The sequence below is a fragment of the Dasypus novemcinctus genome, chromosome 8 (genome assembly GCF_030445035.2).
Source record: "Dasypus novemcinctus isolate mDasNov1 chromosome 8, mDasNov1.1.hap2, whole genome shotgun sequence".
In the NCBI taxonomy this organism is placed as follows: Eukaryota; Metazoa; Chordata; class Mammalia; order Cingulata; family Dasypodidae; genus Dasypus; species Dasypus novemcinctus.
Window position 1 is genome coordinate 113,360,650 of NC_080680.1, and position 25,356 is coordinate 113,386,005.

At 50.3% G+C, this 25,356-nt stretch overlaps 1 long non-coding RNA gene across 4 annotated transcripts in view; it reads right to left on the reverse strand.

The window, feature by feature from the left end:
* The window catches only part of LOC101420530 (uncharacterized), a 52,919-nt gene that overhangs the window by 10,381 nt on the left and 17,182 nt on the right, over positions 1–25,356 (reverse strand). For all 4 annotated transcript variants that reach the window (XR_009186942.2, XR_009186940.1, XR_009186943.1 and 1 more), the window contains one exon: positions 1,006–2,219. This is a non-coding gene — a long non-coding RNA (uncharacterized lncRNA). The remainder of the gene's footprint in view (positions 1–1,005; positions 2,220–25,356) is intronic.

The window sequence follows — 25,356 nt, forward strand, 5'->3', positions numbered from 1 at the left end:
AACCTTCCCAAAACCAGACCAAATTCTTTGGTCAACAGCCAAGAAGGGATGTTGGACCAGAATCTGAATGTAAGAGGATGGTGCCATACCTAGAGCCCCAGGCCCTGGTGTGGGTAGAGACATCACTGACTTCCCATCTGCCCTAGGGCTCGAGGACACCCTAGGGCTGGAACGCCAGCAGCAGTTCCCACAAGAAACCCGCATTTCAAGAACTGACCATGGGAAGCGGACGTGGCTCAACTGATAGAGCGTCCACCTACCATATGGGAGGTCCAGGCTTCAAACCCAGGGCCTCCTGACCCATGAGGTGAGCTGGCCCACACACAGTGCTGCCACGCACAAGGAGTGCCCTTCCACGCAGGGGTGTCCCCCGCGTAGAGGTGTCCCCATGTAGGAGAAACCCAAGCACAGGGTGTACGCCCCACAAGGAGAGCCGCCCTGCATGAAAAAAGCGCAGCCCACCCAGGAGTGGCGCTGCACACATGGAGAGCTGATGCAGCAAGATGACGCAACAAAAAGAGACACAGATTCCTGGTGCCACCGAGAATGCAAGCAGACACAGAAGAACACACAGCAAATGGCCATCAAGCGCAGACAATGGTGGGGGATGCAGGGGAGAGAAATAAATAAAATAAATCTTTAGAAAAAGTAAAGAAAAGAATTGACCAGTTCCCAGCCTGGCCTCGCATCACCCTGGTCCCTCTATTCACACCAGGTGGATTCCCTGCTGTTCCCTCTTTGTATCACACCCTTCCATGTCTCCGCACTGTGGTCCACGCTGTCCTCTCATTTTGGAATGTACTTCCTCTCTTCCCTACCTGGAACCCTTACTTAGGCTTCAAGATTCGGCCTTCAAGACATCAGGAATGTCTTCTCCAGCTCAGGCATGGATACAGAGCTCCTTCCTCTGGATCCTGACGACACCTGCTGCCACCCTGCACGGTGGCGGTCAGCACAGCACCCTCTGCCTCAGTGCCCTCCCGCAGCCCCCCGAGGCTGACTTACCTTTGCACCCATCACCACAGCCACCCGCTGGCCTGGTCTTGGCCCAGAGCGGCTACTCAGTAATATCTGATGAGTGGTTATTTATGGGCAAAGGAAGACTCATTTCAGTTCAGAAAAATACTGTTAACCAAGGAGAGAGTTCCTGGGTATCTTAGGCCCATCTTTTAAAACATTTGGCAAGCTTTCCAAACTAAATTATTCCTGGAATGTGGCAGGTTTTTCAAGTCCAGTTGGAATCTGAAAATCTCGGGCCGTAGCATCCCACATAAAGTCTTCATGTAGACTCGTAACTTTTCAGCTGCCTGATCTCCTGATGTGAGTGGTTACGGCTTGCGGGAAACTCTGTGCCTGCCGCTTCAACTTAATGTTTTTGAAAGTTGTCCTTTTAGTATCAGAACAAAGCCACCCATAATGATAGATTGCACACAATGAATCACAAAAATAACAAGCATAAAAAGAGGTGTAAGAAAGTCTTTGAAGTTTCTGGTTGCTATCAAATATTTTTAAAGTTGTCCACTGGGGAAGATGAAAGTTTCTTCAATCCACAAGTTAGGTAGTTTTATTTGTCCTAAAAGTGTTTTTAGTCTCCATGCTTTGGTCTCTTTCAGCAACATTAATTATAATCTAGCTGACCTGTAACTGGATGTACGGTTTGCTGCTTGCCAGGCCTTGCCACAAGCCCACGAGACAACTGACACTTAACAGGAAATAATCCAAAAGATTGCAAAGCCTGTCTCTCTGCAGCCATGAAGGCCCCTGAAGGCTCCATGACACAGAGCACCAGAAAGCCTGTCAGGAACAGGACGCCGACCCTTTAATTCACCAGGTGCCTGTCATGTCTTGGTGTTATTTCTTAAAAATAGCCACACGAAGAACAGGCTTATTTTTTGGTAACAGTTCTAGGTTGGGGGGGACTTGTCATTTCAATGTTCCTTAAATCTTTATCTCATAACCATTTGCTATTGAAGACGGGGGCAGGGAGTACTGTTGATAGGCAGGTTCACTTGTATTTGTTGTCCAGTATGACTTTTTACTTATCCTTTTTCCATTTTCACTTCTTCTGCTAGGAAGCTCAGTGCTAAATTTGTGTATTATTGCAATAGATGTTTTTATCTTGTGTATCTGGATCAATCAACTGCCTTGTTATATTTCATGGTCTTGATCTGGTTTTCGTATTTTACTGGCTCTAGTTTATGCTGCTTCACATCTCTTTTCTGAAAAGAAAAAAAAAGCAGAACAGGATTGTTTAATGTTAGATAGAAGATAACTATGCCTAACTATTTTCTTAAATGTGATCACAATTTCCTCCTGAATTCAATAAGGGATTAAACATGCGTTAATTGCTGCTTTAAAGCATCTGAAACTTGACGATGGGCTATGAGAGCAGAAAAAGGGCTTTTCTCACATTAGAAGTACAATTGCCTACAAATACGCTTTCATTCAAAACTTTACAGTGCCCCACAGTGCCTAACGCATAGCAGGCACTCCATAAATATTTGTGGAGTAAAGGAAGGCCAGAACAAGCACCAGCCATCAAGGTGATCAAAGAAAGCTCACTGAAGAGAAAAACTGAAACAATGTAAGGGCTTCACAGAGTTGATGATGTGAAGGTGATGATGATAGCGATGATGGATGGCATATGTGGATTACAGACTTCCAGTGCCACTCTATCATGCCAAGCTGCACACTATTAATCCTCACAGCTACAGCATGAAGCAGGTATTATCAGACTCATTTCACTGATTAAAAAACAAAAAAAAAACAACTGAGGATCAGACCCGCTAAGCCAAGCTGGGTCGTGCTGGGGTTTGGAGCGTGGTCTACCTGGTGCTACAGTCCATGCCCTGTACCACCACGCTGTAACGTGGTCATGTGCCCAGGACAGGAGACCTGGGGGAGGACATTTAAATATGACTTTTTTAACCTTGGTGAGATATATACACACACACACATCATATATATATATATATATATATATATATATGGTAAAGCACTGAGCTCCTCTTTCAATCATAAATCTCTCTTCCTTTCCAAATGTACATAGTTATTTTTCAAATCTATTTCATTTCACCCTAAATGCCTGTAAAGTAAGGTCTGATATTCCTGCCTTCCAGATGAGGAAACCCAGCCCAAAGGCATCCAGCAATGGAGCCTGTGTTGCCCCAAGCCACGCTGGGTCCAGAACGCTTTCTCGCTGTGTAATCTCGACTTCCTTACCTTCCCGGCCTGGTGTCATCAGAACTAATGAAATGGTACGGATGATTTTAACTGTGAGAAATGATTATTAGGCACATTCCAAATCTGGGGTAGAAATAGAGGGGTTAGGTGTACAAAGAGCAGGAACATTTTGAAATAGAGATGAACCAAAGCGTGGGACCTTACTTAGCCCTCTTAGTGAACGTGGGTCAAACACCGAACTTACGGGGATAAGAGGCAGGAAGGAGCTCCACCTAAATGGCAACAGGGTTTGGATTTTAATAAAAGGACTATTTTCCACCTGTAATATGTTAAAATTTTAGCTACATTTTCAGAATGAAAAACCCCTAGAGGGAAGATTGAGCTCCCTCCTACCACGTGGAAGGTCTGTGGTTTGGTTTCCGGTGCCTCCTAAAGAAGACAGCGAGCTGATGCGGCAGGCAGGAGCAGCAAGCTGATGCAACAAGATGACACGAGAAGAAAAGACATGAGAGACACGATGAAGCAGGGAACAGAGGTTGCTCAAGCAATTAGGCGCCTCCCTCCCACATTGGAGGTCCAGGGTTCAGTTCCCAGTACCTCCTAAAGAAACAAGGAAGACAACAGACTCAGCAAGGACAAACAAGGGGGTGGGAAGAGATAAATAATAAACTCTTTTTTTAAAAAATTATTTTTAAAAACCACTAGAGTTTGTTGTTGGCTTTTTTCTTGAGACTTGGGAGAGGAAATTTAAACATGAATTTTGCTTTCACTTTACTGATTCCTTAGGCAGCGTCTTTCATCTAGACCTGCAAAATAGGAGAAGAAAGGCTGTCTAGAGGAAAAGGAGGGTACAGGCAAACCTGCTTTCCTATTTCTCTCTTATGCAACTGAATGTGGGATCTTTCATGTAAGAGAACTGCCTCTGCCCATCCCAGGCTCCTGGTCTCTGTCTCAGTGCCTTGGATTACTCATCTCCCTATCTGCTCTTAATCACCACCCAGGGAAGCCCTGAAAAGAGGGAAAAGGAACCAAAATGACTCACAGCTTCCACCCTACTTCAAGAGGCCTGTGTGGGGATACAGGGTATAGAAGGTCCTGGCCCTTTAGACTTCCTTGCAATTTCTCCAAACAGCTTCCTATTCCCTGCTGTTCCCTGCTTCTCTGCTGTTCCCTGCTCCTGTGTGGTTCCCTGCCCCTGTGCTGTTCCCTGCCCCTATGTTGGTCCCTGCCTCTATGCTGGTCCCTGCCTCTGTGCTGTTCCCTCTGCCTCAGAAGTCTTCCTGAGCCTCCCAATAGCCACTCAGCAGTAGCTCCAGTCACCAGGGTTCTGCTCCCCAATGGACTAAGCCTTCCTCTTGCTCTGAGAGCACTGGGTGCATTTTATTGAATCCTCTGCTTCTCGCCTGCCCAAAATTCCCTTTCCAACCTCCCGCTGCCTCCCATGGGAAGTGGCTCACCCAAGCGGCCCATGTCCTCAGGCCCAGGATGCGTTCCTGTCCTTGTTTATGTGGATATCGACACCCTCATTTCTTTTTCACTTTTGTTAGGAGGCACCGGGGATTGAACCCTGGACCTCGTATGTGGGAGGCAGGCGCTCACCCACTGAGCCGTGTCCTACTGGAAAGGCCGGGGAACCTTGGCACTTGGAGGAGTCCCGCTGGTGGTTTACGAGGCAAATGGAGATTCCTTCTGAAGGTTAAGAGCTGGCCCCAGAGTAGCAGTCCCCTCACCCCGCTGACACCCCCTTGCTGGGGAGCCCGCCAGCTCCCACCCCCAGCCCCGGGGCCCTGGAAGTGCGGCCACTCGGGGTCCACACCGCCGGGACCGGAGCTTCGTCGCGGCTCCTCCTGCCCTCCCTGGGGCCCGCCTGTCGTCAGCTGGGCCCCGACCTGTGAGCAGAGGGGGGTTCGGACACCTCAGCGCCCGCCTGCCCTGGGCGGGAGGGGCGAGACGCGGACAAGGCCGCGGGGGGAGGGGGCGGCCAAGGAGGGAGGACAGCGCGGCGGGCGCCCGGGCTCCTCGCTAAGCTCGCTTCCATTGTGACGGCGGAGCCCGGAGCTGAGCGACTCCTGCTCGCGGTTGCATCACAGAGGGCAGGGAGAGACTGCGGCCTGCGCGACGGCGGGGCCCTTGCCCCGCGCGGTGGGGGCCCAACGAGGGGGCCCGCGGCGCTGGGCGCCCAGAGCGCGGGCCCCGACACGCCCCGCAGGAAGCCCGTTCCCCCCCCCCCCAGGACGCCCCACCCCTCTCAACAGGAGGACCCACATTCTCTGCGTTCTCCGCCCACACCCCCAATCACATCTCAGGGACGCAGGGTCCCCTCCTGTCCCCTCCCTCCCCCACCTGCGCCTCCTGCAGCCTCTCCACCAACCATGCCCCCCCCAGCAGCGGAGCACGGGATCTGCCCCCTCCACCAACACTCCACAGGCACGGCCCTCCCTGCAGGAAGACACACGTGCCCCTTCACCAGCCCCCCCAGCTGTGCCTCAGCGCTCTCCTCCCCTCCCCCCAGCCCCCCAGCTGGCACTGGGCCCACTCTGCCACCCAAAGGGCTCTCTCCAAGGTCGCCACGATCCAGAGTGGCAACAGTCAGGTGTTGGTCTGAATTCTCATCTCCCCACCTCGGACATCTGTTGTTCACTCCTGTCCTCTAGCCCTTGGTCCCTATTCCAGGTCCACTAGCCCTCGGTCCCCACTCCACGTCCTCTAGCGCCGGGTCCCCACTCCACGTCCTCTAGCCCTCGGTCCCCACTCCACGTCCTCTAGCACCCGGGTCCCCACTCCACGTCCTCTAGCGCCGGGTCCCCACTCCACGTCCTCTAGCGCCGGGTCCCCACTCCACGTCCTCTAGCGCCGGGTCCCCACTCCACGTCCTCTAGCCCTCGGTCCCCACTCCACGTCCTCTAGCGCCGGGTCCCCACTCCACGTCCTCTAGCCCTCGGTCCCCACTCCACGTCCTCTAGCCCTCGGTCCCCACTCCACGTCCTCTAGCGCCGGGTCCCCACTCCACGTCCTCTAGCACCGGGTCCCCACTCCACGTCCTCTAGCGCCGGGTCCCCACTCCACGTCCTCTAGCCCTCGGTCCCCACTCCACGTCCTCTAGCGCCGGGTCCCCACTCCACGTCCTCTAGCCCTCGGTCCCCACTCCACGTCCTCTAGCCGTCGGTCCCCACTCCACGTCCTCTAGCGCCCGGTTCCCCACTCCACGTCCTCTAGCCCTCGGTCCCCACTCCACGTCCTCTAGCGCCCGGTTCCCCACTCCACGTCCTCTAGCACTGGGTCCCCACTCCACGTCCTCTAGCCGTCGGTCCCCACTCCACGTCCTCTAGCACTGGGTCCCCACTCCACGTCCTCTAGCGCCCGGTTCCCCACTCCACGTCCTCTAGCGCCCGGTTCCCCACTCCACGTCCTCTAGCGCCCGGTTCCCCACTCCACGTCCTCTAGCACTGGGTCCCCACTCCACGTCCTCTAGCCGTCGGTCCCCACTCCACGTCCTCTAGCACTGGGTCCCCACTCCACGTCCTCTAGCCGTCGGTCCCCACTCCACGTCCTCTAGCACTGGGTCCCCACTCCACGTCCTCTAGCACCCGGGTCCCCACTCCACGTCCTCTAGCGCCCGGTTCCCCACTCCACGTCCTCTAGCGCCGGGTCCCCACTCCACGTCCTCTAGCACTGGGTCCCCACTCCACGTCCTCTAGCGCCGGGTCCCCACTCCACGTCCTCTAGCCGTCGGTCCCCACTCCACGTCCTCTAGCGCCCGGGTCCCCACTCCACGTCCTCTAGCGCCGGGTCCCCACTCCACGTCCTCTAGCGCCGGGTCCCCACTCCACGTCCTCTAGCCCTCGGTCCCCACTCCACGTCCTCTAGCGCCGGGTCCCCACTCCACGTCCTCTAGCACTGGGTCCCCACTCCACGTCCTCTAGCCCTCGGTCCCCATTCCACGTCCTCTAGCGCCGGGTCCCCACTCCACGTCCTCTAGCCCTCGGTCCCCACTCCACGTCCTCTAGCGCCGGGTCCCCACTCCACGTCCTCTAGCGCCGGGTCCCCACTCCACGTCCTCTAGCGCCCGGGTCCCCACTCCACGTCCTCTAGCGCCGGGTCCCCACTCCACGTCCTCTAGCCCTCGGTCCCCACTCCACGTCCTCTAGCGCCCGGGTCCCCACTCCACGTCCTCTAGCCCTCGGTCCCCACTCCACGTCCTCTAGCCCTCGGTCCCCACTCCACGTCCTCTAGCGCCGGGTCCCCACTCCACGTCCTCTAGCCGTCGGTCCCCACTCCACGTCCTCTAGCCCTCGGTCCCCACTCCACGTCCTCTAGCACTGGGTCCCCACTCCACGTCCTCTAGCGCCCGGGTCCCCACTCCACGTCCTCTAGCGCCCGGGTCCCCACTACCTGCGACCCGTCTCCCCAGTCCCAGATGTGCTCCCTGAAGACAGCCCTGGAGGGTCCTGGGTTAGAGTCCCGTGCCCTGGAAGTCCAGCAGTTTCGCACTAATATGTTGTGCCCCATAAATCTCCCCGGACCTCGAACAAAGACTGTAAGTCCACGGGGCGCTCCCCTTCCCAGGACGTGGCCCCATCAGCCTCTGCAGTTTCCTGCTTTCCAAGATTCCAGGAATGACTAAGTCCCCTTTCGATGGACACCTCCTCCTTCAGATACGTTAACATTCCAGACAGCCTCGCTCTGGGTCCCGCAGCTGCTCCGTCTCTTTCCAGGTTTGCATATCTCTGGCCCCATCCACTCGGGCTTGTCTGGATTGCACTCCTGGGAGCGAGCCCATGGACTGAAGTGGCCGCTGCTCCTGTTTGCAGCACCCGGGAATCCCGTGTCTGGTGTGAAATCGCCCACCCACCTAATGCGGCACCAGGGCTGCCGGACTCCAGAGTTCTCACCCCTCCACCAGCCTCTGCCCTGTTCCCCCTGCACACACCTGCCCCGGCCCTTCCTCCAGCTCCTCCTCCAAGACCTCTTGAATTCCCCCTCACCCCCCAAGCCCTCGGGCAGAGCCCCTGGCTCGCCACCCCGAGACTTCAGCTTATCGTGCCCAAGTATTGCTTATTCTTGACATTCTATTAGAGCCATTTCGGGCTTATTGTCACATTTATTTTCCTTTCAAAACAGTGTTAAAAGGCAATCTATAACTGCCCATGCCTACACAAACACCCAGACCCATTATGTCAATAACCGGGTAAACGTTTCACGCCCCGGTCCCCAGCTGCCACGGGGCGAGATTCTGCCATTTGCCAGATGCTCAGAGCTGCCTGGAAAACAGACCTGTGAGGTGGGGGGCTGCAGTAAACACGCGATTTTAGAGCTGCTGCGGGTTTCAGATCTATTTTTTTAAAATAAAATAAAAAAGGAGGCCACGGGGTAGTGGAAAAAGCATGCACTGAACTTCAGTTCCTCTCGGACAGTGCCAGCTCCCAGCTCTGCCAACCCCCGGCTACAGGACGGGCCCTGCTCCGGCCGCTGATGTGATAGACGAAGCCTTTTGTGAGCTGGAACCGCTGCTGCAAGGTGCCATGGAGTGGTTCTTGCTGGGAGCTTCTCAAAGTCGGGAGTCGGGGCAAGTCTTGGGGCGCTGGATAGCAGCTTCTCTTTATGCAGAAGTGACTCTAGGACATTTGTTCCCACTCCCTCTCCTGACATAATGTCAACCTCAGGAAGCTCCATGGACAAGGATGATGAATTTTACTATCTACAGATAGAGAACATGAGCCACCCGCCACTCCACACTCCCTTTTGCAGCTTCCTGGTCTGGCAGCCAAAGAACCCTGCAATCTGGACGGACTTGGGTTGGTTCCTGCCGGTGCCTGAGCCTTCCCCCTACGCTGTGAACTGGGGAAACTGAGAGCCCCCCACACACACACACACCCCACCGTAATTGCGTGAGCATCAAGGAAGGCCATCTATCTGAAAGCCTTTGTTAAAGACTTAGTCTGCAAAGTTGAACACATTACCGGTCAGCAGCATTTACAGTAACTGAAATAAATGTGACAGCCTGTTTCTTGGCAGGGGCAAAAGTTTCTTGAGAAAAGAACCACGTTTTAGGATGCCCGCTGTGAATGAGGGGACCACAGAGGGGGCTGGATCAGTGTCAGCCCAGACCTTGGGGGATCTCAGATTTGAAAACTGGCTGTGTCACTGCTGGCAACAAGTGGCATAATCTTGAGCAATGTATTTAATCTTTGTGAGGCTCAGGTTTTTCTTCTGTAAAATGGGAATAATAATAGCACCCACCTGACAGGGTCAGGTTGATTACAGGAGTTAATGCAATTAGGACAATTAGCCCAGTGCCCAGGACCCAGCCGTACCTTCCCTAGGTGGGTGAGATGGAGGAAGGAATGGAGGGAGGCAGTAAATGTATTACCTGGTCCAAACCTTGTGGCATTCCCACCCAACAAAATAGATAAAAACTATGTACATTGACGAGAACTGAAACATTAGCTGGAAGCCAAGAGACAAGAGAATTGCATTGCTAGTTAGTGTACGGAGAGGGAAGTGATAGCTTTCCTTTTTTTTTTTTAAGATTTTTTAAAAATTTATTTCTTTCCCCTTCCCCGTGTCGTCCCCCGCCTGCCCCCCCCCCCCCCCATTGTCTGCTCTCTGTGTCCATTTGCTGTGTGTTCTGTGTCCGCTTGTATTTTTGTCAGCGGGACTGGGAATCTGTGTCTCTTTTTGTTGCATCACCTTGCTGCATCAGCTCTCTGTCTGTGCGGCACCACTCCTGGGCAGGCTGCACTTTTTTCGCACTGAGCAGCTCTCCTTACAGGGGGCACTCCTTGCGCATGGGGCTCCCCTACTCAGGGATACCCCTGTGTGGCACAGCACTCCTTGCCTGCATCAGCGCTGCACGTGGGCCAGCTCACCACATGGATCAGGAGGCCTGGGGTTTGAACCCTGGACCTCCCATGTGGTAGGCAGACGCCCTATCCATTGGGCCAAATCCACTTCCTGGTTTTTCTTTTCTTGGGCCCTTCCTCTAATGTTGTTTGCACAAGGGATAGATACTGTTGTGTTTTGTTTTCATTTAAAAAGAAGAGTCAAACCTTGCTCTGAGGTGTAGTGGCAGCTGGCTCTGAGGACACCTTAAGGTGTCTTAGGGAGGTGGAGAAAGGAACTGCAGGCTGTAGGGAGAAAAATCAGAAAGCTGCTGCAGTTATAGCTTCTTGCCGCATTCCAAATGCACCTTGTGCTCCTGACCGGGGCCTAAAGGCACCCACGTGACCAGAAGTGCTTGAGGAAGGGCTCCACTCGCCTCTCTCCCCCACGTTGCCACCCTCCAGCTGCCCGGGCCAGCCGTCCTCCTGGCCCTCCCCTGCCTCACCCCAGAGGGCCCCACGCTGAGCACTCAGGCCTCTGCTCCGTGGCCTTCCTGACCCCCAAGTCCCTCTAGCTCATTAGCCTTTTTTTCGTCATAGCATTAGTACACTGTCTAAACTGACCTCATCTGTTCACACATCGCTGTGTCTTTCCGTCTCTAGAATAGAAATACCATCAGGCCGGGGACCTTGCCTGTCCCGTTTGCCTCTTGTGTCTCCCACAAAGGCATGCTGACGAGGCCCCCAATAATATTTGAGAATGAAAGAACAGATGGCTAAACGTCAGTCACGGCTGATGGGCAGTTAGTGGCGGATCAGCGGTGTCCAGCTCCCCGCTGACCGAAAAGAGCAGAATTTCAGGAGTTTTAGCCCGTTTCGGGAGTTTTAGCAGGTGGCGGCCACGGCCAAGGTGCAGGGAGCACTTGGCCCAAGAACCCCCGCCACAGCAGAAGCCTGCGTGTTCAGCCTCAGAGACCTTAGCCCTGTGGAGCTCTGGATACCGCCGGCTGGGGACACCCGGCTTCTTACGTGGAATGGGCACTGCCATGAGGGCGAAAATCCACGCCCTTCCCTGAACAAAACCAAAAGACAAAAAAAAGTCAAGGGAAACATTCCTGGGGGATCTGGCAGCTCACTTTGATTCAACCCCCATTAACCGAGCCAAGTCCTGGCTGTGGTATCAGAAGGAGCAAGATTCCGAGTGTGTGTCACAGAGGGAAGCTAGGACTAGAATGGGAGTAATCCACACAAAGCAGAATGAGGAAAGCGAGACGAAGCAGCACTGCCTTATCCCGGAGCAGAGAGTTGGGATTCAGACGCTCCCTTCCCCTCCTGTCGAGGTGAAAGAGCCACCCACAGGGAAATCCACAGTCAAGCAGCCCATGCAGGAAGCTGACCGGAAGTCGCCCCTAGGGAACTCTCCCTGCAGGGTTGCTCCTTGAAGTCTGGCATCCTTTTTCTAGCACCGCAATGTCCGGGCCTGGGGGCAGGTTGGGAACCTGCTTCCTGCCAGGGCAAGCCCCCTTTCTGTTTGCAGAAAGGACAAGCTCTTGAACCACTCAATTCCTCAAGAAAAACAAGCTGGTTCTTCTGACCACGACTTGGACAGCTGCGGAGGCTACCTGGCGGGCATGCAGCTTCAGCCTGCGTCTGGCAGGTGAAGGCAAGTCTCTGGCTCCAGGAAAGAAATATTTTAGGGCCTCCTTTGAGCAATGATCCAGCCCTAGAAATGGTTGTGCCTAAGATCCTCTGTGGACTCTTTTATAATTAAAAAAGAAATGTCCCCTCTAGCCTCTCCGGGTTAGCAGGGTTGCTGTTTTTGAGTGAAACTGCGGGTATGTCTCTCTGCAGTGATTTTTGGAAATAGCCAGAGTCTTGGGGTCCATGGATCCAGGTTGAGTCCTTTGCTATCACTCTCCTTAAGCAACTTCTTTCCCCCTCTCTGTGTCTCTATTTCCTTTTATTTTATTTTATTTTATTTTTTAAAGATTTTTATTTATTTTTATTTAATTTCCCCCCCTCCCCTGGTTGTCTGTTCTTGGTGTCTGTTTGCTGCGTCTTGTTTCTTTGTCCGCTTCTGTTGTCGTCAGCGGCACGGGAAGTGTGGGCGGCGCCATTCCTGGGCAGGCTGCTCTTTCTTTTCACGCTGGGCGGCTTTCCTCACGGGCGCACTCCTTGCGCGTGGGGCTCCCCCACGCGGGGGACACCCTTGCGTGGCACGGCACTCCTTGCGCACATCAGCGCTGCACATGGCCAGCTCCACACGGGTCAAGGCGGCCCGGGGTTTGAACCGCGGACCTCCCATATGGTAGACGGACGCCCTAACCACTGGGCCAAAGTCCGTTTCCTCTATTTCCTTTTATACATTCTGCGGTGCTGAGTGAGAGCAGTGTTTTTCAAAGTGCAAGTTTTGACCCTTTCACAGGTAATGTAATCAGTACAGTGGGTTGCAAACAACAATTTGGGGGGTGGGGATTAGCATTGTGAAATAGTTTAGAATATGAAATATCCAGTTGCATAAGTTTTGTGACACTTTTATTAATGTATAAAGACGTACTGATATAACACAAAATATGTTTTTTTAAATGTTAGTTTTTTAAAAAGAGTTTGAAACACACTACACAGAGTTTTCAAGGCTAGTAGTACAGACAGATTATCAATCGGTTGATACTGCTCTAGCCTAATTGCCCATTTTCCATTGTTTTTCTGAGAACTGAGCCTGGCTCCCAGTGCACATGCAATTTGGCGCAACTCTCTAACTGCTGGACACGGTGACCTAGAAAAGAAGATGCTCAGTGCTGCATTTATTCTCCAACATGACATCAGCCAGAAAGCATTGTGAAAATAATATTATGATTATTGAGTTAGGGCCTGTTCTGTGCCAGACTCTGGACTAAGCAATTTGAATATATAATAAAGTTCACTCTCAGAGTACGACGTCAAGGTGAATGTTATCCTCATTTTTCCAAAAAAGGAAACTGAGGCACAGGGAAGTCATGAAGTGTCTTTCATCCCAAGGTCACAGAGCCAGTAAATGACCCAGCTCTGAAGATAAGGAGCCCTTCTCTCCATCCATCTCAGAGCCCTTCCATTACACACTTTTTCCAAGGGACTGAGAAGCCTTGCGACAAAGTGGCTTTGAAACAGCAGTTAGTTCCATCTGTAGCCTACCAGCCTGCATTGCATAAATTACCGAGTCCTTCCCTGCCTAATTCAGAGGGACATTTGGTGGAATCAAGTTGGTTTACATTTCTAAGGAAGCAATCAAACTACCCTTCATGACGATGCGGGTTCCAGAAGGCCTGAATTAAGCTAAGAGGTCTAAGTTGGGTGCATTCTTACTCCAGAAAATTTCTTCCAGATTATTTGGTCCTTCTGGCAGAAAATTCTGCTTTATCTATGGGTACATCTCTCTTATTTGCAATTCTTTACTCCCCAGAGAAACTTGGTTGTTTTTGTTTTGTGTTTTGTAGGGCTTTTTTGGTTTGTTTGTTTTTACTACTTTATCTGCATTTTGCATTCGATGACATTTGTGAAACACGTTTACCCAGTGACCTTAGTTAGAAACTTGTTCAGTGTACCAGAAAATAGAAGATAAAGGGATCCATTGATTCCTATTACAGAATTTGGTGTTTTCATCTGTCATCCCAGATTACAACACACCCCCTACCTGCCAGAGTTCCTGGGAAACTAGTCAGGGTTTAAATTAAACTTTAACCTTGTTTCAAATAAAATTTAGCATATTAGTTTCATATCTTTCTATTTTCTGGCCTCAAAAACACTAACTTGGGGAAGGGGATATGGCTCAAGAAGCTGGGTGCCCACCTACCACATGAGTTTCCGTTCCCGGTGTCTCTTAAAGAAGATGAGCAAGACGGCAAGCTGGAGTGGCCAGCTGATGCAAAAGATGACACAACGAGGAGACACAAAAGGAAACACAATGAGAGACATAACAAGAAGGGCACTGGTGTAGCTCAAGCAATTGGGCACCTCCCTCCAACATGGGAGGTCCCAGGTTCGGGTCCGATGCCTCCTAAAAAGAAGACAAGCAGACTTAGAGAGCACACAACGAACAGACACAGTGGCCAGACAGCGAGCACAAACAACAAGGTGAGGAAGAAATAAGTCAGTAAAATAAACATTTAAACAAACAAACAACAAAATAAAACTATTTTTAATGTAACAGTTTTTGTGATCTATGTATCTTTGAAAAAAAAAAAAAAAGAAAGGAAAAACAAACAAACACTACTAACTTGGCCCCTGGAAATCCTACTTAGCACAATACCCAACACAACTTCCCCAACTCCAGGCAAGGCAAACTGAGAAGTCTCTTTGCTCCCACAATGCTTTGTAAAAATGTCTAGACTTATACCTCCATCCTTCCCTCCTACTCAACCCCAAATTTCCCCAAGGCAGTAACCCATTGTATTCATATTCGTCCAGATAGCTACCCCCAACACAGGCGGAGGACAAAGTTCCCTCCACAGAGTAAGCCTTATTCTGTTGTGGCAGTGAGTTCATTTTTAAGCTGACTTTTTATTGAAGTGTAAGACCCAGGCAGAAAGGCACACTTCATAACTGTTAGAGCCCAAGGAATTTTCACAAAGCGCAGGAAGGATATCGCCAGCACCCCCAGAAGCCCTGCACCCTGACCCCTCCTCCACAAATGTGATGATGTCCCTGACGTTTTACAGCCTAGATGAGCACAGCTTGAACGCTCTCTCATCTAGGCTGATCTCATTAAACCTTGTATGGAAGATTTAACCTGCTGTTCCGGGTAGCACTGATTAATTCATCCCTGCCGCTGTGTAGCACTCCACTCCATGACTGTACCATGCTGATGCATATTTGGCTTGTCTTGGGATTAGAGCAGCATTGAACATTCTTGTGTATTTCTCTCTGTTGACTATTTCCTAGGAGTAGGGTGGAATTGTTCACCAATAGTGAATTTTCCAGGTGATTGTAGAAACTGACAAGCTTATTCTAAAATTCAGATGAAAGCACAAAGGGCCAAAATAAAGCCAAGATGGTGTCGAAGAGCAAAGCTTGACTTCTTATATAACCACATATTATAAAAACTACAGTAATGAAGACAATGTGAGTTTGGCACAAATAGACCAAGGGATCAGAAGAGAGAATCCAAAAGCAGATTCATAATATGTTAACTGATTTGTGACATAGGTGTCGCTTCAATGCCAAGGGGGAAAGGATGACCTTTTCAATAAATGGTGCTGGATCAATAAGATAGACACATGAACAAAAATCTCAATCACATTAAAATCAATTCCAGATTGGGGGGGGGGAGTGTGGGATATATGGGAACCTCTTATATTTCTTTTTCTTTTTTAAATTTATTTTTTTAATTGATTTTGTAAAAATATTACATTAAAAAAATATATATGAGGACCCCTTCAACCCCACCACCCCCACCCCACCACTCCCCCCCCAGCAACACTCATTCCCATCATCATGACACATCCATTGCATTTGGTAAGTACGTCTCTGGGCACCTCTGCACCTCATGGTCAATGGTCCAAATCATGGCCCATACTCTCCCCCATTCCATCCAGTCGGCCCTGTGAGGATTTACAATGTCCGGTGATTGCCCCTGAAGCACCATCCAGGGCAGCTCCAAGTCCCTAAGACGCCTCCACATCTCGTCTCTTCCTGCCATTCCCCATACCCATCGTCCACCATGTCCACTTTTCCCACTCCAATGCCACCTTTTCTCTGTGGACATTGGATTGGTTGTGTCCATTGCACCTCTATGTCAAGAGGAGGCTCAGATTCCTCATGGATACTGGATGCAATCCTCTCGCTTTCAGTTGTAGGCACTCTAGGCTCCATGTTGTGGTGGTTGTCCTTCTTCAACTCCATCTTAGCTGAGTGAGGTGAGTCCAATAAATCAGATTGTAGGTGCTGGAGTCTGTTGAGGCTCAGGGCCTGGCTATCACATTGTCAGTCCAGAGATTCAGATCCCCTAAATATATCTTAAACACCGACCCCAACTACAACTCCAGCACAGTTGCATGAAAGTCTTAAGAGAGATCCCATCTGAGTCCAGATTCATCACGCATAAACACCAGCTCCAAAGAAGGGCCATCTGACACGGCAGTGAACCCCATCTGCCATGACCATAGCACCCATGGGCCTCTTTAGCCCTCAAAGGAACCAATACCTGGGGGTTGTATCTACTTTATCTGTCTCTTAGACTCTGCTCAGTTGTGCATAAGGGCAATCCTTCTGACAGCCTCCAGACTCTTTTTTAGAGACTCTTAGTCATATAAACTCATTTCTCCTTTCCATTTACCCCTTAGATTAGGTCAAACAGCATTTTAAAGTCATGTTATTTTATGTAGACAGGGATATTCTGCTGATCCGCATTGAACCTTCCATTCAAGGTCATTCTCCAGTTGCATCATCAGTTGGTAGTTGATAGTGATCCCTCGGTGCCAGGGAGGCTCATCCCCGGGTGTCATGTCCCACGCTGGGGGGAAGGCATTGCATTTACATGCTGAGTTTGGCTTCAAGACTGGCCACATTTGAGTAACATGAAGGCTGTTCTTATATTTTTTAATGTAACATTTTTTGTGATCTATGTATCTTCAAAAAAATACAATTAAAAAAAAAGATATCTATCCTAAAAAAAAAAATCAATTCTGACGGATGATAGATATTAATGTCAAGGGTAAAACAGGAAAGCTTCTATAAGAAAATATAAGAGATTGTAACTTGGAGTAGACAAGATTTCTTAAATAGGTTATAAAAAGCACTAATCATAAAGGAAAAATAATAAATTTGATTTTTTTTCTTTTTTTAAAAAATTTGATTACTTTAAAATAATTTCTGGGGGAGCGGATATAGTTCAAGTGGTTGAGACCTGCTTCCCAGGTAAGAAGTCCTGGGTTCAATCCCTAGTACCCCCTTAAAAAAACAGAAACAAAACAAAACAAAAAACTTCTGTTCACTAAAAGACACCATTAAGGTATTGAAAAGGCAGAAGCAGAAAGTGAAAAATATTTGCAAAAATATTTGCAGCTAGGGACTTGTACGCAGAATATACAAAGAACTACAAGTCTGTTAGGAAAAGACGAACAACCCAAAAGGAAAATGGGCAAAGAAAGAAAGAAAATGAGAGAGAGGAGGGAAACTTGAATGAGCCCTTCACCAAAAAAAAGCATATCCAAGTGACCAATAAACATGAAATGATGCATAAGGAAAATGCAAATTACAACCCCCAGGAGATGCTCCTACACACTAAGTGTACATTTCCCAGTGTTGGCAACAATGGGGAACGACTCAAACCCTCCTCCACTGCTGGGGGCAGGGGGTAGATGATGGTTCATCCACTGAATTGTTTTTAGAACTGGATTAATTGACGTCCAGGAAGTAAATTAATAGGAGCTGCTAAAATTTCTCGGCTCTCGGGGAATTGACCGGAGTGCTAGGAACCTTCCCAGTCATTAGCAACCTGCGCAGCTCAGGCTGTTGGCAGGAGGGTCCTTCTTCCATCCTCAGAACAGAAGCCTCCATTTATTCGTTTTCTTCTTTCTATTCACTTGCCCAGGCATCAAATCCGCTGTGAGCCATTTTTTCCGCTCCGTGCTTTGTCAGAGCCTGTGGCCACCATTGGGAAAAAGACGCAACTCTGAAGAGGCCAGGCACCCGACTTCCTGGAGATGGGAGAACAAGCAGGCTCCCCCTACGCACATCGCCGCCTTCTCTTACCGCTGTTAGAGCCAAAGCTTTCTAACTGTTCCTAAGTGTCTCCCCACAGGAATCCCTCGAACTCACGGTTAACTTCATTTTTATTTCTCTAGAGATTCAGAAGTGGCCAATTTGTCCTTCTAAAAGGTGGGACCACCTTACCCTGCCACCAGAGGTCCACGCCTGCCAATGTGATCCGTGAAAGAGAGTGCCTTGCTTTATTCATCGTCTTTGTGATTACTAGAGAGACTAAGCCTTTTAAATATGCTTATTGGTCATTTTCCTTTATTTTGTAAATCGGCAGTTCCTACATTTTTTCCACATTTCAAACCTTTTCTTATCATTTAAGAAAGAATGCTTATTACAGAAATAAAGTATTCTCTAAATAATTTTTAAAAAAAGAATGCTCTTTCTAGCAAGGATATTAACTTTATATCAGTTACATACATTGCAAATATCTTCCCCAATATTTGGTTTTTGCTCAGTTTTGTATATTTTCTACATATATGAATTTTAAATGCTTATATAGTAAAATCTGTCAATCTTTTATAACTTTTGCATTGCTGTGAGATGCTTAGGAATGCCCTTTCCATCACAAAACGGTAAAAAGTTACAAATTTTTAAAAATATGGTTTAATTTGTTATGTTTAAATATTTAAATCACCTGGAATTTATTTTGTGTGAGGTATGAGGTAGGAATCCAGGTGTGCGTGTATGAATATATGTGTCTATCTATGTGTTTGCACTTGTATATGTGCATATATATGTGGGTGTATATATATATATATGGGTTGTTTTTTTCCTGAATGGTAGTCAGTTGCTCCAACACCATTTATTAAACGACGTATACTTTCCCCCACTCATTTCTGTGTTGTCTGTGTGTGTTTGGATGATATTACAGGATAATGATGTAGGCAGCAGCAGGATTTTTCTGGCAGCCCAGGATGGCAGACTGACTCGAGGCTTGGACCAGTAGGAAGCTCCGCTGTTGCGACAGTGCAGGAGACAAGGAGAACTTAGCCCCGGCACACCAGGGAGGAGGGGAGGGTGCCTGACAGCCCCTGTGCTGTCCTCTGAATGCCTCTGCTCACTGTCATTACCCACCAAGAGCCTCCTTACACTGTCAGGGGAGGGGATAAGTTCTGCCAGTTGACCTTGGGGAAAGGCAAGGAAATTGCATTTAAACCCTGGCTTCACCACTTAATGCCAGCCTTGTGATCGCCGGCAAATCTCTTGACCTATCTAGTCCTCAGTTCACCCACCTGTGCAATAGGTAATACCTGTTGCAGAGCATGTCACAGAGGATTTAATGAGCTAATCCACAGAAGGCTCTTATCCCGGTGCCTGGCATAGACCGGGTCTCGGTCACTACTGGTGTCAGCTTGTTTTAAAGAAAAGGTGTGGGAAGCGGACTTGGCCCAGTGGTTGGGGCATCCACCTACCACATGGGAGGTTTGGCACATGGGAGGTCCGCGGTTCAAACCCTGGGCCTCCTTGACCCGTGTGCAGCTGGTCCATGCGCAGTGCTGATGCGCGCAAGGAGTGCCGTGCCACGCAGGGGTGTCCCTGCGTAGGGGAGCCCCTCACACAAGGAGTGCGCCCCGTAAGGAGAGCCGCCCAGTGTGAAAGAAAGTGCAGCCTGCCCAGGAATGGCGCCACCCACACGGAGCGCTGATGCAGGAAGATGACACAACAAAAAGAAACACAGATTTCCGTGCCACTGACAACAACAGAAGTGGACAAAGAAGATGATGCAGCAAATAGACACAGCGAACAGACAACTGGGGGGGGGGGGGGGGAGAAAGAAATAAATAATAAAAATAAATCTTAAAAAAAAAAAAAAAAGGTGTGACCATGTTTTTCCCAATGGAACATAAATCCAGTCCTACCTTTGGCTGGGTGTGGAGGTCTGAGCCTAAAACAGGTAGTTAGAGGGGTAGGTGGGAAGGGCAAGGCGATGGGGAGGGAGTCCAGGTCAAGGGATGGCAGCCACTGGTCCAGGGACTACCTTTTTTTGGAGACTGTTAGTGAAAGAAATTAGCATATGATTGCTGCTGTCGTGTTCTGCTCCATCCTCTGAAACAGCATTGTTTAGCTGTTGGTGTGATGGTTTGGTGGAAGGTGGGGCCACAGGAGCCCCAGTTCCTGCTGCTGACTTGTGAGACTGGGAACCAAGCTTCCTTCCTTTCTCCCTCCCTCCCTCCTTTCCTCCCTCCCTCCCTCTCCCTTCCTTCCTTCCCATCTTTCTGCGGGGGTTGGAGAAATAGTTGATTAAGCCCATGCCCTGCTGGGCACAGTGCTAGGTCCTGCAGTGGTTACCTATGTAATTCTCACGGAACTCTCCAAGGTTGTCACCCTCATCCCCAGCGGACGGATGAGGAAAGGGAGCGTCCTGGAGAATAGGAGGTAACACCTGCTGTCATCACTCCTAAGGGCCAAGGTTCAACCCCAGCTCTCTGCGACTCCCACTCCCTAGAGCTAAGTTACAATGATGAGCACGTAGGTGTTGAGATGGCATTTTGGAGGCAGGGAAGGCCAGCTTGGCGAATGGGAGAGAGGATTCCTGAAGGACTGGGGGATGCCTTCTATTACTTTACCAAAATGGCCAAGCAGAAAGGACCTGGGAGCCTTCAATCCCGCCTCCTTGTCGAGCAGCTGGAGACCCACAGCCTAGAGAAAAGTCACGTGCCCAAAAACTGCTCAGTGAGGTTCCACCCAGCTCCTGGGTCTCCTGACCCCCATGTAGTGCTGGAATCTCCACCTGGCCTCAAGATCAAAGGCCCAGAAGATGGAGGGGAAACCTGCTTGATGCTGTGCAGCCTGCAGAGTGGAAAAAGAAATCATCCCGGCCCAGAGAACCTTGCAGTTCATCAAGGGAGATCCAGGCTCACTAGAACTAGCACCACAAGGAAGAGGGTGAACAGCATTTTGGGGTCTGGTGGAAGCTTCAACCCTTTGCTGAGAATCAGGGAAGACTTCTTGGAGGAGGTTACAGGGGAGATGGGCCTACAGTCAGAATGACTATAAGGAAATACCAGGTGGTGAAGCCACCCCTAGAAGGGATCATGATAATGGGAGCTAATATTTATTGAGGCTGTACTATGCCAGTTTTGTGCTAAGCATTTCATACCTATCAACTCCTTTAAACCCCACATCAACTCTCTAAGGTAGGTACAATAATATGTCTGTTTGATAGAAGGGGAAACTGAGACATATAAAGGAGAAGTAACTTGCCCAAGGTTATGCAGCTGGTAAGTGGCAGGATACAGAACAGGACCTTGGGCTGGAGTGACTCCTACACTGATGCCTGCAAGGGGACCCAAGGGCCAGGCAGGGGCTGAGGATGTAGACAGTGGGTAGCAGACCAGGCACAGGATTCTCTCCCTAAGACAAATCAACTCTTCCCAGCCTTTCTGGGGCCTCCTGAGCAGGCAAGAGGTCCCTGAATAGTGGGATCGGGTCCCAGACCTACCATGAGTCAGGGAGAGCCCTTCCCTGCTGGAGGCTGCCAGGCCTGAGCTGAGTGGCCCTGGCCAAGGAACCATGTCATCTGGGTCACCTCAGGCCCCCAGTGCACAGGAACCCGCCCTGCCTGATGTTACACCACCCCAAATGCCAACCACGGCCATGGGGACAGCCCACCTGGGGACAGCGTGGCCCCGGGCTGGCTGGTACCAACTCGGACTTCAGGGACTGCATGGAGATGACCATGCAGACCTCATGGGCTTGTTAGGAGGATCCTGTGAAGCCAGATGGATGAAGCCAGCACAATGCCTGGCCTATGGGTGCTTCAGAAACGCCAGATCCTCACACTTGACCTTGGGGCTCCTCTTCACCTTGAAGGAGGCCAAGCAGGGGATGAACACGCCCAGTCCTCCGTTCCATGCCTTCCCTAAAGAGATCACCAGCATTGAGCAAGCTACTGCTCATCGCCACTGGAAACAGAGGATGACACAAACCAACACGGGGAGTGATGAAGGCGCCAGAATTGTACAGATTCACTCACCAGCTTCCTCCTGCTCTGAAGGGACCAGCAGCCTTCCTCAGATGGCCCCCACTACTTCAAGGGGAGAGCTTTCCCCAACACCCCCCCTTCTACCCCAGGCCTTCTCAAGGAACCATTCAGGTTTGGCTCATCCATGAGCCATTCACTGAACACTTCTCAAGAAAAAAAGAAGACTGGCAACTCTCTCGGTCCCAGAGACCTCCCGTCTGGTTGAGACAGACAGACAGGATAAAGATGGACAGGGCTTCTACAGGGACAACCAGGGTATTGTCCTCACGGAGGCATTTATATTTTTCATTGTAAGTCAATATGTGATATGATATGACATGACATGGCATGTGAGATGGTATATGGTAGAGTAGCTGCAGAATTGCAGTACAATATACTAACCAAAGGAACAGAGTGCAATATACATCTCCATATCTCAGAACTTGGTGAATGCAACCCCAACCCTAGAGCTGAAGTGGCCCCAGTTGGTGGACTAACCAAGCCTCTGAACCTGCCAGGGTCCCTCCTCTAGACCCCAAGGCCCTGGAGTCCTCTCCACAGCTGTGCCGCCTCTGGGAAGCCCCTTGGCCGTGACTCAGCTGCCCTTCCGTCAGTGCCATCCTGGCCTCGCCACTCGTCCTTTGAGGCAAACCACAGAGACTTCACTTAGCCTCAGTCTCCTCAACTGTAAAATGGGCCTGATAATTCCCACCTCCCAGAGCAGCCGTGGGGAACAAAGGAGATAGAAGGTCTCACAATCAGCAAGGCTCACAGCTGCCAGTCACGCCCTTCCTTCCTGGCCCAGACCCTCGCCCTCCTCTGCCAGACTCTCCCTGCCTCACCACACCCCCCTCCCTGCAGTCATCCTCCTGCCATTGCCCCGCTGCAGGTCAGTATCATTCTAAAACGCAGGCTTGATCGGGAACTTCCCCAACTCACTCAAGATAAAATCCAGGGGCGCAGGTGTAGCTCAGGTGGTCGAGTGCCTGCTTCCCACGTAGAGAGTCCCTGGTTCAATCCCAGGTATCTCCTAAAAGGGCGCCATGCTCACTACCTCTGATATAAACAGACCAACCATCCTGTCCCAACAGGACGTGCATCCTTGACTTTGCGCATCTCCCTCCAGCTAGAATGTCCCTCCCATTCTGCCTGATGACCTGCCATTCATGCTTCAAGGTCTGGCTCCAATGCCACCTCCTCCTTAAAGTCTCCCCAGGACCCTCCTCTATCCAGTTTGCCCTCAGCACCTCAGCTTTCCTTGCTCGAAGACTTCTATCCACTGCCTTTAACTCTTTAGGGCTATTCCCCCTGCTAAAACATGAGCTCAGATACCAAAGTTCATTAAATTTAGTCTGCCACCAAATTGTAAGGGAAAAAAGGGAAAGGGGAAAAAAATGTGACCAACTCTAACATAACATATTGCTTTCTAGTTTTTTAAGAATTTATCCTGCCCCCCTTGCTGCCTACACCGCCTGCTCTCTGTGTCCATTCACTGCATGTTCTCCTGTATCTGCTTCTCTTCTCTTCTTCTCTTTAGGAGGCACCAGGAACTGATCCTGAGACCTCCAGTGTGGGAGAGAGGCACTCGATCGCTTAAGCCACCTCAGCAACCTGGTCTGCGGCAGCTCTCACTGTCTCTCCTCTACGTATCCCTTTGTTGTGTCATCTTGCTGTGCCAGCTCTCACTGCATGGGCGATCAGCTCTCCACAGCATGGGTGATCAGCTCTCTGTGGTGTGGGCCAGCTTGCCTTCACCAGGAGACCCCAGGAATCGAGCACAGGGCCTCCCATATGGTAGAGGGGAGCCCAATTTCTTGAGCCACATCCGCTTCCCACACATTGCTTTCTGATCACTTAGAAGTTGTATTTCATAGTTACTGAAAGAGCTTTTATGGACTTATGTGGAAACAGATTTTCATGTCACTTATGTGGTTATAAACATTTATATATAAAACCAACTGATGAAGGCATTAACCTTTACACCGTGATGACCCCTGTCCAATGGCAACGGTTACATCCACTGACCACAATTTCAAAGACGTTAAAGTATGAGACAAAAAAATGTGTCCTAGATTCAATGAAAGACACACTAGCCCCTCTCCTCGACTAGTGCCTGCCACAGCCAAGATGTTCAGTCAATGTTTGCAGGCTTACTATTGGTTTGGGACACTGCCCAGGCTCAATTAAAGCAAGATGACTATTTCTGTATTGCCTTGAACTTCTCACATGTGTCCAAGGCTCTCAGAGTGGCAGGACGGCCCCAAGGTCCTGCTGAAGAAGGTTCATGAAGGACAGGAGGGCAAGGGGGCAGAGGATGGAGAGATGCCCAGGAACGGGGTATAGGGCAGCTAGAAGGTGGATGTGGAGTTCTTCAAACCCCCCAATGTTCGGCCGAGTCAGACAGAAACTCCAGGCTTCAGAGCACACCTTGGCTCTTCAACATGTAATTTTATTTGTGCATGAACTTTTGGACCCCGTGTCCAGAAACAGCAATGAATATTGTGCTCTGTCTCTCGTTGGCCCACTCTCCCTCAATGAAGTACAAACTGGAAAAGGGCCTCTGTTTTTTTGGATAGTGGGAAAAGGGGAAACAGTCATAAACGAAGGAAAAGAATTAGGCTTTCAGGTCAGAAATGCCCCTCTGTGTCTCCAAGGGAATGTAATTTTGTTTGAACGAGTTGAACTAAATTTAATCTGGCTGATCTCGAATTAGCAAAACATACACACATGCATGCACACACACACACACACACACAGACCTTTAGCTGGGGGAAAAAAAGAAAGACCCAATTGCTTGTTGTATTTTACGCTCAGGTAAATTTACGGGGAATTTCTCAAGCGTCTGACATTTGGCAGCCCTGAGCTTCACCCTCCACATAGAGCAGCAGCTGTGGACCCGGGTGGGGCCACCGCACAGGATGGAAGAGGCTGGAAAAGGAGGCTTGGATGGTCCTGGGCCGAGCCCTGGACTCACAGGTGGGGGAATCCCATCTGCCGGGTGCCCAGGGCAGGTCACCTAACCGCTCTTAGGTCCCTGTGTAAAAGGGGTCTGCGAAACCCCACTTTGGGCAGGGTGACTGTGCAAGTATTTAACACCCCTATGCCCGGGGCACTGGAACAGGGCTGGGAGATAAGTCTTTAGCTGCTAGGTTTTTAGGGAGGAGCAGGGGGCTCCAGGGTCAGTGTGTGTGGGGGGGCATTCCGGGGTCTTGGGACAGAGGCTATTTACCAATGGATGCAAAAGCATTTAGCATTTTGATATAGTAACAAGCGGTACGGCTGTAGCAGTGGGTCTCATGAATGTCACCCTGTCCATGGGCTTTCTGTGACGATCAAATGAGGTCATACAGCTCAATGAATGAGTGAGTGAATGAACAGGCATCTTGGACTGTGCTCATGAATCGAGAATGCTCTCATTCAGGAAACACTAATTAAACATCTACAATGGCCGGTTTTCATTCCAGGTGTTGAGGATGGAAAGCTGATTCAGAAACAACCATTGCCCTCAAAGAGCTCTCACTCTGGAGGGAGGAAGACACTATAAAAGGGCACACGGGGTCACGGTCATGTGGAAGTGCAATGACAGTGACGAGAAGGAAACCCTGGTGTTCTGGCAGGTTGCCGTTGGGCAATCTAACCCATCCCTGGGGC